Below are 12473 nucleotides of genomic sequence, written 5' to 3' on the forward strand. Positions count from 1 at the left end.
AATGTCTTCAGCTGTAAATAGAAACATACACTGTCACAGTAAACAGTGACTGTTGTCTCACCCGTCCTGTCCTTCTGCAGTCTGCTGTATATCCTGCTTGCACTGGCGTTTGTATAATGGGTTTGGGGGTATACCGCACAGGATATAATTAATATTAGAGTATAATTTTCTAAATACCAAAATAGAAAAATAGAAAGAAAACTAGGTTTTCTAATTCTTATATCATTTGGTGGTGATTATTGAGACATAGAGCAAAAAGGAGAGAAGAAGACTCTGTTGTGGGTGCACTCTTAACTTCAAACAATGTATAGAAAATTCAGAATTGGTTATAAAATCAACTTTTATTGGTATCACAAAATTAAGATAATCAGTGGTTAACGAAGGAAATAACAGTCAAAAAATTACAATAGAATCAAATAGCACTAAATCATGATATTGGATAATAACTAAATTCCGGCTGACGGAGTAAATTCTAAATATTGTAAGCAATTAGCTTCGATACTGGACGGTACGTTCCAATGACAAGTGGATTCCTGCCCTGTGTTTATGTAAAAAATTAACAAATAGCAAGTAGCAAAGCCTGGATACTAATTATATTGTAGATGGAAATACATATCATAACCAGCTAGTTATGCAAAAGAAGAAAGAAAGTGGGAAATAAGATGGCAGAGTAAATCTGCTGTCAATGTTAGACACTGAGCATATTGAACCAATATATGCTCTACTAAACTGAGTCTTCCTCAATGGTCTCCCACTTGAGTACTGACCCAGCCCAACACTGATTAGCTTCCGAGATCGGACGGCTTCGGGCGTTTCCAGTGTGGTATGATAGTAGAGAGAATGAATGGTGATTGGAAGCTCTGGAATCACTGATGAGAGTTCACGAATTACACAGTTATATATAAAAGATGACAGAAATTACCAATTAAGGAGACTAGATGTATCTGCTGCCAATGTTAGACAGGGGCATGGCCCTGAATCAATGGTGAGAGTCCATGAAATTAGATGTAGATAGAAAAAAGAGAAAAGTACACAGTGATAACAGTCCTGTTGGGCTATTGCTATAAATAGATTGTATATATACATATATGCTCTTTGTGAAATAACCTTGAATAGCCCAGCAGGACTGTTATCACTGTGTACTTTTCTCTTTTTTCTATCTACTATCATACCACACTGGAAACGACCAAATCCGTCCGATCTCGGAAGCTAATCAGTGTTGGGCTGGGTCAGTACTCAAGTGGGAGACCATTGAGGAAGACTCAGTTTAGTAGAGCATATATTGGTTCAAAATGCTCAGTGTCTAACATTGACAGCAGATTCACTCTGCCATCTTATTTCCCACTTTCTTTCTTCTTTTGCATAACTAGCTGGTTATGATATGTATTTCAATCTACAATATAATTAGTATCCAGGCTTTGCTACTTGCTATTTGTTCATTTTTGACATAAACACAGGGCAGGAATCCACTTGTCATTGGAACGTACCGTCCAGTATCGAAGCTAATTGCTTACAATATTTAGAATCTACTCCGTTAGCCGGAATTTAGTTACTATCCAATATCAGCATTTAGTGCTATTTTATTCTATTGTAATTTTTTGACTGTTATTTCCTTCATTAACCACTGATTATCTTAATTTTGTGATACTAATAAAAGTTGATTTTATAACCAATTCTGAATTTTCTATACATTATTTGAAGTTAAGAGTGCACCCACAAAAGAGTCTTCTTCTCTCCTTGTTGCTCTGTTTCTATAATGGGTGCAGTGTGTGCGGTGCACACAGGCCCCTGAGTCCAGAGGGGGCCCCCACCGCACACACTGCACCCATTTGTAAAATACTTACCCCTCCGAAGTCCAGCGCCGGCATCCGCAGCGCCGCTCGAACACAGTGAAAATGGCCCAGCAGCCATTTTCACGGCATTCTGCGCATGCTCAGTAGAGAGATCTCAGGGAAAATGGCCACCGCGCCATTTTCCCGGAGATCTGCTCAAGCGCAGTAGAGTCTGAGCCCTCTAGTGCTTAGACTCTACGGCGCTCCGGGCAAAGAGGAGGGGCCCAACGGAGGAGGCTGAACACGGGCCTCCTCCTCTCTTAAAACACCCCTGCCTGCTTGGTGTATATTATTTCTCACCTTACAGTATATATGCGTCTGGTGGAATTTTTATGTAATCTCTGACTGTTTCATTCTAGCTTTGCTAGGAGACTATCCCATTAATCCTTTTATTTTAATACACCTTTTTGTTTAGGAACATCACTCTGTATAATTTATTTTTGGACTGTAAAGATTAGGTAGAACCTATTCCAATTACAATCTGTGCAGAGACAGCACAGTTAAATCTAAATGTAATGAAGCCTCTGCTTATTTCTCATCTTTATATAGTGTTCCTAAAGGTTGCTGTGCATATTCTGCTAGAGATGCACAAAGTTTTTACTGAGTGCTCCTGTGTGTCTATAGTTTCTTTTTGAAGCACCGTCTGTGCTTTTGCCATTGGAAATCCTTAATACTGCTTGGGATATATATTTTAGTTGCACTGAATAGAATGAGGGGCGTAATGCAGGAGGGGTCGGGGCGTGAAGGAGACATTGGTGGCTTTCTCTGAAAGACCAGGGGGCCCATACTGTAGTTAAAGGTGTTGAAGTTGGAGAGTTCACTGCACATACTCCATATTGGCTCCTTCAGGAAGGCCTCAATCCCTAACCAAGATGGACGCCATGTGTAATTCTGCGCATGCACTGCGCCATCTTGCTACTGTGCTAGAGTGCCCCAGTAGGACAAATATGTGTGCTACTTAGCTCCAGTGAGACCCTGCTATTACTGCTGATCCATCCTGCTACAATCGCTGGTGCCACTTGCATTCTACATCGCTACCCAGACACATACAGCCACCGGCTTGTGACCTGTATGCTCTGCTCCATGCTGAGAGTCTGCATATGCGTAACTGTGAGTATGGTCATACAAATCACATTACTGCTGAATAAACTACCCTACTGGTAAAGTATTGAGCTGTTCACTGACTCAGAACATCCACTGGTGTGTACATAGTCACTATGCCATCCCATTGCCAGTAGTACATATATACTGTATATATGGCAACAAAAAGGTCATGTCTGTAATGTAGGTCATAGGTAATCTATTCCGTGCATACAATGTGCCAGATGTGGTAACAGACCACTGGGAGAAAAGGTAGTTCCATCTCTTTGTGCCAAGACTCAATTGTAGAGTTGGTGGTTGTTGAACTTGGAATTTTTGGACAGGTTATGAGCTGGTTGCAGAGGGTAAACCCAAAGTGTCATTTGGGATCCAAACTTCCATCACTGAGCTAAGATTGTGTTTTTCCAGAACATGGAAACTTTAGGGTAAGTTCAGGGTAAATATGAAGGAAGGCTCCCCTGTGACCACAATGTATCTTTATCTCCTTTTTTCACATAATTGACTTTTTGGGGCACTTTGCTTATATGAATAGTTTAAATGGGTTCCCCAAATATGTGTCATCAATAAAGCAATTTACAGTATGTGCATTATGGAGTGAGCCATGTGCGTATGGTATTCGTCACTATAACTCAAACTAATGCACACCGTACATCTAAGCTCTAATTCCCTATTCTGCAATGCTGATCCACCAACTGGCGGACGCTAATGATCAATGATTTGTTGGTGAATCACCAAAATCCAACATGTTTAAAATCCCCATCTTGCAGTTTCCAAATATTATAGGGGTCATAATTGGTGAATCGAGGATTGAATTTTGCTGATTCACAAACCAAGCATCGGGAGAATAGGGAATTGCCCTGATTCTCTACTGATTTATGGGCAACTTAAGATGCAATGCAGATTGGTGCCCTTCATGTCCTGCACTTGCACATAAACTCTGCCTATCTGAATCCACAAAGCCAGAGCCAAAAGTGCAATATACATGCATCCCTTAATACAGAAGCAAGTTGTGTTCTTGCATAATGCACCATGATGCAACTTAAAGTCATATGTATACATTTACATGCAATTGTAATTCAAGAATATGATTGATATATTTAAAAAAGAAATGCACTTATCTTAACCTATAGCTAACCCTTTACCCAACCAGTCGAAGGGTTTCAACCATAATTATACTAACTCTACATTGCCCTGCAGTTGCTGCCAAAAGAATCTCAGCATTTTTGACACTTCCTTGGCGATAACAGCTAATTGTATGAGTTGAATTCTTTAAGTGCATTAAAAGACTCAAATTCAGGAGAGAAGTATATTTCAAAGAAAGGAGGTTGTTAGAACACGTGGTCATCTTGCTCTGACACTGAAGGACATTGCAAAGCTTTTGCATGTCATTAAAAGTTATTCACCCGCGCAATCTGCAAAGATTGCTTATAACCACTTATGTCTGAGATGCGTTTTTTTATTGCATGAAAAAGCCCAATAAAGTCCGTACACATTAAATTTGCTCTATAGCTTATTGTATTTTTTTTTTTACTACATTAAATGACAGCAAAAAATAGAAATTTCCCTTAGAATAATTATTTTTAGTGTCACATTTGTTTACATGCATTTAATTTGCATTTAAAAAGCATAATTGTGATAGCAGTTGACATGTTTGATTCATGATGCATGCCCACTTCAGAATCTATAGAAACAGTGTAAAGTGGTCTGTGTGCAAATCATCACAGACTCTGGAGAACTTCAGAAGTGTGCCTTTACTAGCTGCAAATCATGCTGTGCAATGGCTGCGGAATCACTTCCTGTAAATCAAACACTTCCTGTATAACAAGGAAATAGCAACTTCAGCCAACCACATACAACATACATCTACAAACTGTAACATCAACTTGGACACTTATATATGTGGTTTGTAATATGAACCTCAGAATGATTTGATGGAAACAGTAAAAATGTCACATAAATGTTCCTTTACTTTCATTAGTTTGCCCCATTGTTTTTCAAGTCCAGCATTTACATGACCCAAAGGTCATGTTTTCATGACATCAGTCTTTGAAAACAGGTTGGATATTTACTGATCCAGCAAAATAGATAACCTGCTCACCTGTGCATAATTAAAGAAATACAGACAACTTTGGTTAATGTTACTTGAGTATTGGAGTTGGAAACCCTAGTTTTAAACATTTACATTTTTAAAATACTGCCTGGTTTATACCTGGTATTATGGATAACGTAATCTTGATAGTGAGTAGACATCAGGCCTGTCTGTATCACATGTATTGCCAAACTTCATTCTTAAGGCACCCTAACAATAAAGGTTTTAAGACTATCCATGCCTGAGTACAGATGGTTAAATGACATTGACTGAGGTACTAATTAAACCACCTGTGCTCAGGTATGGATAGCCTTAAATCGAGGACTGTTAGGGTACCTTGACGACCGCGTTTGTGAACCACTGCACCTAAAATGCGATACACTGGAAGGTACAAAAGTTTAGTGTATAACATCCGCTATAATCATGGCTGGGGGGAAGGCACACACTGACTGATGATATATCAATATGCTATTATACTGTATTTTAAATACTACCGTGTATAAGATATTTGCTCAAAAATAGTTGTGTGGCCTCATCAGAGCATTTGCGCTGCGGTTTGATACAGTGGCGTAACTTCAACGCAGTCGCCTGGAGGCATCATAGATCTTGGGGCCCCACTCCATGCCTACTTGTAAAAGAAATGACACATCCATTTCCTATGAAAATGAGTTGTATTGTGGGACTCACCATCCAGTTACAGTCCATTTCCCGCTAACCTGCCTATGGATGCAGATCCATGAGAATTTGGACTGCTAATTTGATACATGCGCAGAGTGAAATCTCAGCCAATGACGAATGTGCAGTAGCGTAAAAATCACTGATTCCATCTGTAATCTTTGTGATCACCAGAAAATATAGATGGCATTTTAGTGACCACCAGACAATACTGAGAGCAATTTAATGATCACCAAACAATACTGATAGCATTTTAATGACTGCCAAACATCACCTAAAGCTTTTTTGTGACAGCCAGACAATATGTAGAACATTTTTGTGGCCGCCATATAATACAGAGACGATGAGTGCCCACCATACTGTATAATGCAGTGTCGCAATGCCCACCATATAATGCAGAGAGTGTTGCAGTGCCTGTCAGAACTGCCTGCTCACTCCCACCCACCCACCCACCCACCCTATGTCCAGAAGTTCTGCCTGTAGTTAGACACGTATATACTGAATTACACAGATACATACTGTATATACAGTTATACAGACAAATTTATACAGTTACATAGTAACATAGTAACATACATAGTAACATAGTATCTGAGGTTGAAAAAAGACAATTGTCCATCGAGTTCAACCTATTTGTGGTCTCCTATGCATGATAATTTGACTAAAATTTCTGACTGATGCTGCTGTCAGCCGTTACATTTTATCCCTATTTATAGTAACTATAATGCATGACTATGCACCATACCCCTGGATATCCTTATCCATTAGGAATTTATCTAACCCATTCTTAAAGGTGTTGACAGATTCCGCTATACACACAAAGACATACACACACACACACACACACATATATATACACAGACACGTATACATATACTAGCTGTTCTTCCCGTTCTTCGCATGGGAGTTTCTGATTTTCACGGTTGTAAATATAACTTAGTGTTAAAAATCTGGTAAATCTATATAGATGTAAATTTGAGACGTCTTAATGTAAATATTAATCCATGGTTCTTGATGTTACCCGAGGACCACCCGTAGCCGATATGGTAAAATTCTACACCCTGGAGGGGCAATCCAAATGTTGATCCGATTGTTCGTTTAAGCATTATCATTCATGCAATGCATGCCACGCATCGGTAATGACGTCTTTATGTAAACCCCCTTTTCATCCCCTTAGGGGAGGTTTATTAAGATTCTAATTATGTAGTTTTCTTATTTCCCACCTGCAGAATACCTATGTTAAATTTCATCTTCCTAACATATCAGGAGGTAAGAAAATGAGTGATGAGTCAGTGAGTGAGTGAGAGCTTTCGCATATATATATATATATATATATATATATATACACACACAGTCACTCTGATACATATATACACAGACACATATACATAGTTACACAGACACACATAAAGACAGACACAATACACAGACATAATAATGTTCCTCATACCTGTCACTCAGGGCGGAATGAAAATTCTAATTTTCAAATGTAGTAAACCTTGGCTGCCCGCTTACCGATGTGGAGGGTATCGCCAGCTTTTTATGGCAATACCCTTGAAGGAGGGAGACACGGGACACATGCTCCCATAGATTCTCCCCGTTCTGTGAGCCACCAGTCTCACTGCAAGTAGCATCCCCCTCCTCATCAGGAGGCGTAACTTCTGCCTGCATGAGTGCCAGGCTCGGAGGGGAGCGGAGAATACTGTAGCAGGAGGAGGCGGAGCTTTGGCTGACAGCACTGCAGTCAGTCACACACATTCACAACTTGCAAAGGGGACAGTGGCATCAGGGGAGTAGTGTTCAGATAGAGACGGCTGCAGCTGATGCTTAGCGCTGGGCTAAAAGCTGGCTGGGACAACAGAGCAGAGGTTCTGCCCCTGGTGTGATACTTTTGCAGTTTAAAAATGATCCTTAGCGTGTGCTCAATAATACCCCTTTCAGCTTTTAACACGGGTTATTGCACTTGAGCGTGCATAATCCATGTTGCTGTGCAGTTTGAAAGGGGCCAGTTGAAATAATCGGGTAGCAAGCAGTGTTATGTGGACGGGAAAGCGGCTTCGATATGACCCGGTTCCCGTTCACACTATAGAGACAGGCGGCGCTTACAGATCATGTGATCTCCAAGCACTGCCCCTGCCCGGGTTGGGGACAGCGGCAAATGGGGGCTTAGGCTCCAGGGTGCGACCCACTCTACGCGGTCTGAAAGGGGTATTAGTGTATCTTACAGGCATGTTAAATATGATGGACCCCTAGGGGGAGATGTATAAAAGGGAAACTTGTTTTGCTATTATAAAAATCGCCAGCAATTTTTATACACAAAGCACATTATTTTGCACACTTACAAACCACATTACCAGTGGTGCCGAGAGGGCACTAATTACCCATGCCCAGGTCTGATGGAGGGGCCCAGTGGGAGTGCAGGTCTCCCCTTCCCCCTTACCTGGCAGTAGTAGCTGCAGCTTTTCTCCTCAGCCCAGCACATGCTACTGTGTGCTGGGCTGCAGTTTGACCAGGGAGGCGTTTAAAGCACAAATTTTTTCTGTATTTTTTTCTTAAGGGTGCATGGCCACACCTCCTGTGATTAGGCTACACACTCTGAAAAGTACCTGAACCAGCCAGGCTCTCTGCTGCCCTGCACATTACCACAATGTCTATGCCGTTTGCTGGTTAGCAAAATGAACATCACGCACAAATTGTTCATTCCTGACTTAACCCTTTGAGATGTGTTCAGTCATGGCTAACAAGTATCTTATAAAGGATTATCTTGGTGTATCACATCAGGTATGGGTCATTAGGTCGACCGAACTTAGGTCAACAGTCATTAGGTCAACCATTATTGGCCGACATGCATTAGGTTGACATGGTGACTAGGTCTACATGGTCATTAGGTCGACATGAACAAGGTCAACTTGGAAAAAGGTCGACATGAGTTTTTTACTTTTTTGGTGTGGTTTTCTTTGTAAAGTGACGGGGAACCCCAATTAGTGTACCGTGTCACCTTGCATGGCTCGCTTCACTCGCCATGCTTCGGGCAAAGTGCCTCACTCCACTACCGCTGCACTCAGCACAGGTTACTATTCCCAATCGTAGTCCTCGTGGATCATAAAGAATGAAAAAGTAAAAAAAAAATGTGAAAAAGCATGTCGACCTTTTTCTATGCCGACCTAGTAAATGTCGACCTAGTGATCATGTCGACCTAATGCATGTCAACCAATAGTGGTTGACCTAATGACTGTCGACCTAAGTGTGGTTGACCTACTGACCGTATCCCTTTACATCTTGGCCCTGGATGCATGTTGATGCAGAATTAGTTTCTAAATGTATTTTGCATCTATTTTTGTCGCTACAATTTGATCAACCATAATCCGTTATGAAATATCGGATCAGTATATACTTTAAACCTTGACTAGGAAGTACTTTCAGTGGGCATCTTTGAAGAGAGAAGTTGCTTTGGCAGGGAGCAAGTATCAGTGCTCCAGTGAGAGTGCAATACATCTGGAACTGCTAGAGGCTTGGTTGGTGGCAAAATCCAAAGGCTTTTATTCTCAGTCCCATACCTGAAAGATAGAGAACTAAAGTCTGTCCTGAGTTTCTGTGTATAAGAAACGTTGCTGTAGGCAGGCTTGAGATTCCACACTCTCTCACTGAATCAACAACAAGTAGAACAGAACATTTTCAAACTGCTTATCCTCTACCTTTCTTATGCACCAGACTCCTTAGAGCAAGACAACATCCCCAGAGATTGCCAGGTGACCCAGAGGTAGAACCGTCACCTTCAGCCCGTCCTGTAGTCAGGGATGAAGCCTTCACGTTTAATAACCTTGTTTCTCTTTGAACATACTGTATACAAGGTTTCAGGTAATTTACTTCGCCATTCAGGAACGAGCTGACACTATTTGGTTAGTGGAACTTATTATAGAAGGGAATGCTGAATGACCTCTCCTAGTGTCACTTGGCTTCAGACAGGGTGTAAGAAGGTGTGCCTCCTCCAAATTATCTTGGTGATAGATAACTGCGTAAAACAAAGTCCACATTGCCACTCCCCCCCAACTGACTATACAAAATAAAAGAAACAACAAATCTAAAAGAGTTTCCTGAATGCCAATGCAATTTATTTTACATGGGAACCATCACACTCCAGCAGGGAGGTGTCATTGTACAAGAATGCAGCCAATGTGTACAGACTTTTTGTTTATTTTTAAAGTGTGTCATTTGATTTCTGTTATTGCATGGTTCTGTAATAATCTTGACTGAATAAATTAAAATGAGGATGCTCTGGTTTCCTCTCAAACATCAAAAATATAGTGGTAGATTAATTGGCATTTGATGATTTTGACCCCTATTCCCCCACCCAAAATCTGGTTACTCCCTGTACTATTATTGCTACAACCCTCCCCTCCCCTACCCCCCCCCCCCTTCCCCACACACACATCCATGGCTCCTCAGGCTCGGGGGGTGGGGTGTCCAATATCTTGACTGATGGTATCACAGTGCCTTAGGAGGACACAGTTACTTAAGTATAAATGCTACAATGACTTCATGCACAATATATTTTTCAGCTCAGTCTTTTTTATATAGCTTAATGGCATATTGTATCATTACATGCTCTTTAAGTCAACATTGAAAAGCAAACACACCCTGGTATAAGACAACTCTTTTACACCTGGATCAACCCTATCTACCTTAAATGCCTTTGTTTCAATTTCACTGACTCAGTTAAATAACACTTTATTTTCTACAGGCATCTAAACACCCAAAAACCTCTTTCCTCTGGCTTGATTGCTTCTTCCTCTATGGGAAATATAATTTATTGTAATCACAATTCAGCAAGAACACATAAGAACCGAACATGATGTTTTGCCCGAATCTCTGCTCAAGCTGCAAAGATGGATAATTATCTTTTTAAGTGTTTAGAACATTTTTGTAAGCTATTTATTTTATTAGTAGGAGAAAAACGAAAATAAGGATGGCAAAGAAAGACGAGGCAGTAGAGCGTGAACGGTTCTTGTTATTGTGGATTCTTAGAGATTTCAAGCGCTGGTAAGAAAGGAAAGAGACGTATTAGATTGACATTTACAAGGACTATAACTTCCATTTTATAGTGGGAACTTGTGACAAATTCATACCACAGGGCTGGAAATACCTCAGGTATGCAAGGGGAGCAAATACATTTACATATTTTCTGTGCAGGGTAAATAACTGGCTGCTTTTGCATGTAGCCCGCAAATGTTAGACAGCTTTGTTTTTACACTTCTATTTAGATGCCAGTTTGAACACACCCCAAGCAAATCTAACTCTCTCTGCATATTACATCTGCCCCAGCTGCAGTGTAACATGGTTTTGCCCAGTTGCTTGCCTTTTTGCTTTACTTGCAAACATGAATCAGGCCCATTGTTTACATATGAGGGAACATTATTCGTCTGATTTTTAGTTAGGAGCAAATCCAGGCTGAACAGTGGTTCTCAAGAAGGGTGCAGTAGGGGAACCACAGGTTGGTGGTCCAGGACTAAATCAAATTTATGGTCAATGTGATAGCCACAGCCCTATCAACCATGCCCACCACCACTTAACTGACCCTAAGGTTAATATATAAGCACAATTAACTTATTTTAATAAATTTTGCAGAATTTCTCGATAAGAAACTATTATTCTAGGGTGCCATGAAAAAAAATGCTGATACTCTAGAGCTCAGTGTTTCAAGAAAATTTGGGAGCCACTGAGCTAGAAGATTCAGTATTGCATTGCACCTTACAGCATGGTTTCTCCAGGTGCAGATTTACCCCCTCGTAACTGTACTATTGTTCTTGTATTAAAAATGGGGCCAAAGGGTATACATTTGCACCTGTGTAAACTTTGTTTTATGTTTGTTTTTTTTGGATGCAGGGAAACTATTGGCTGCTTCTGCATTTTAGCACACAAACAGTGGTGTAAGACGATGGGCACCTGCCCTAATTGAGGCACACAATGCCACCAAAGGGAATTGTCCACCATACCGTTGCAGTTTTGTATTGTTATTATATATATATATATATATATATATATATACACACACACACACACACACACACACACACACACACACACACATACTTTTAGCCTATATGTTCTACATTAAAGGTAGGAGGGTGTCGGTGACAAGCAAAGGATGAGTTTGTTCATGTCTGAGGCAATTTTAAAACTGGAGGGTTTCACACTAGCTTAAATTGGAAATATTTTGGACACAGCACACCCTGAAGGTGTGATAATATGAAGAATCCCCTCAAACGCAAACTGTACGTGTCTCATTGATTAAAAGGCATATTCCATCCTCCTGCAGGGTCTGTTTCGGCAACGGAAAAAGCAGATTTCTTTCTCCCCAACGGGCAAAGCTAAACTTCCTTTCACTCCGGCACATTCATATATATCTACATCACATTCCTTCAGGGGATTCTACGTCTGACATTTGCAACTTTATTGCTTTAGCGTGAACAGATTATATTACTGTTTCTTTTCACCTAATAGAATATAAAATATGTAATCGCAGGAACAGAGGCACTTCCAAATTCACTGTGGAAACTAATTCTATTTTCATTTCTGGACTGGAGGAGAAGCATTTCTAATACAAAGAGGATTGTGTGAGCTATTCCTGCTGTACCTAACTCCATTTACTTCTATGCAATACTATTAATTAATCTGATTGGTTCTGTGTTGGTCTCAAAAGATCTACTTAAAGTGTAAAAATCCATAAATGTGCAACAAACCCCACAATAGTGATGTTATTGCTTCTTCAAAACAAT

At 40.4% G+C, this 12473-nt stretch overlaps 1 protein-coding gene and 2 pseudogenes across 3 annotated transcripts in view; 2 read left to right on the top strand and 1 right to left on the bottom strand.

The window, feature by feature from the left end:
* Positions 1–12473, top strand: part of LOC135033722 (CUB and sushi domain-containing protein 2-like) — a 1450369-nt gene that overhangs the window by 906036 nt on the left and 531860 nt on the right. The gene's annotated exons all lie outside the window — the stretch shown is intronic.
* Positions 719–837, bottom strand: LOC135051551 (5S ribosomal RNA; annotated as a pseudogene).
* LOC135052526 (5S ribosomal RNA) lies at positions 1159–1277 on the top strand (annotated as a pseudogene).

This window comes from Pseudophryne corroboree, chromosome 2 (assembly GCF_028390025.1).
Source record: "Pseudophryne corroboree isolate aPseCor3 chromosome 2, aPseCor3.hap2, whole genome shotgun sequence".
Lineage (NCBI taxonomy): Eukaryota > Metazoa > Chordata > Amphibia > Anura > Myobatrachidae > Pseudophryne > Pseudophryne corroboree.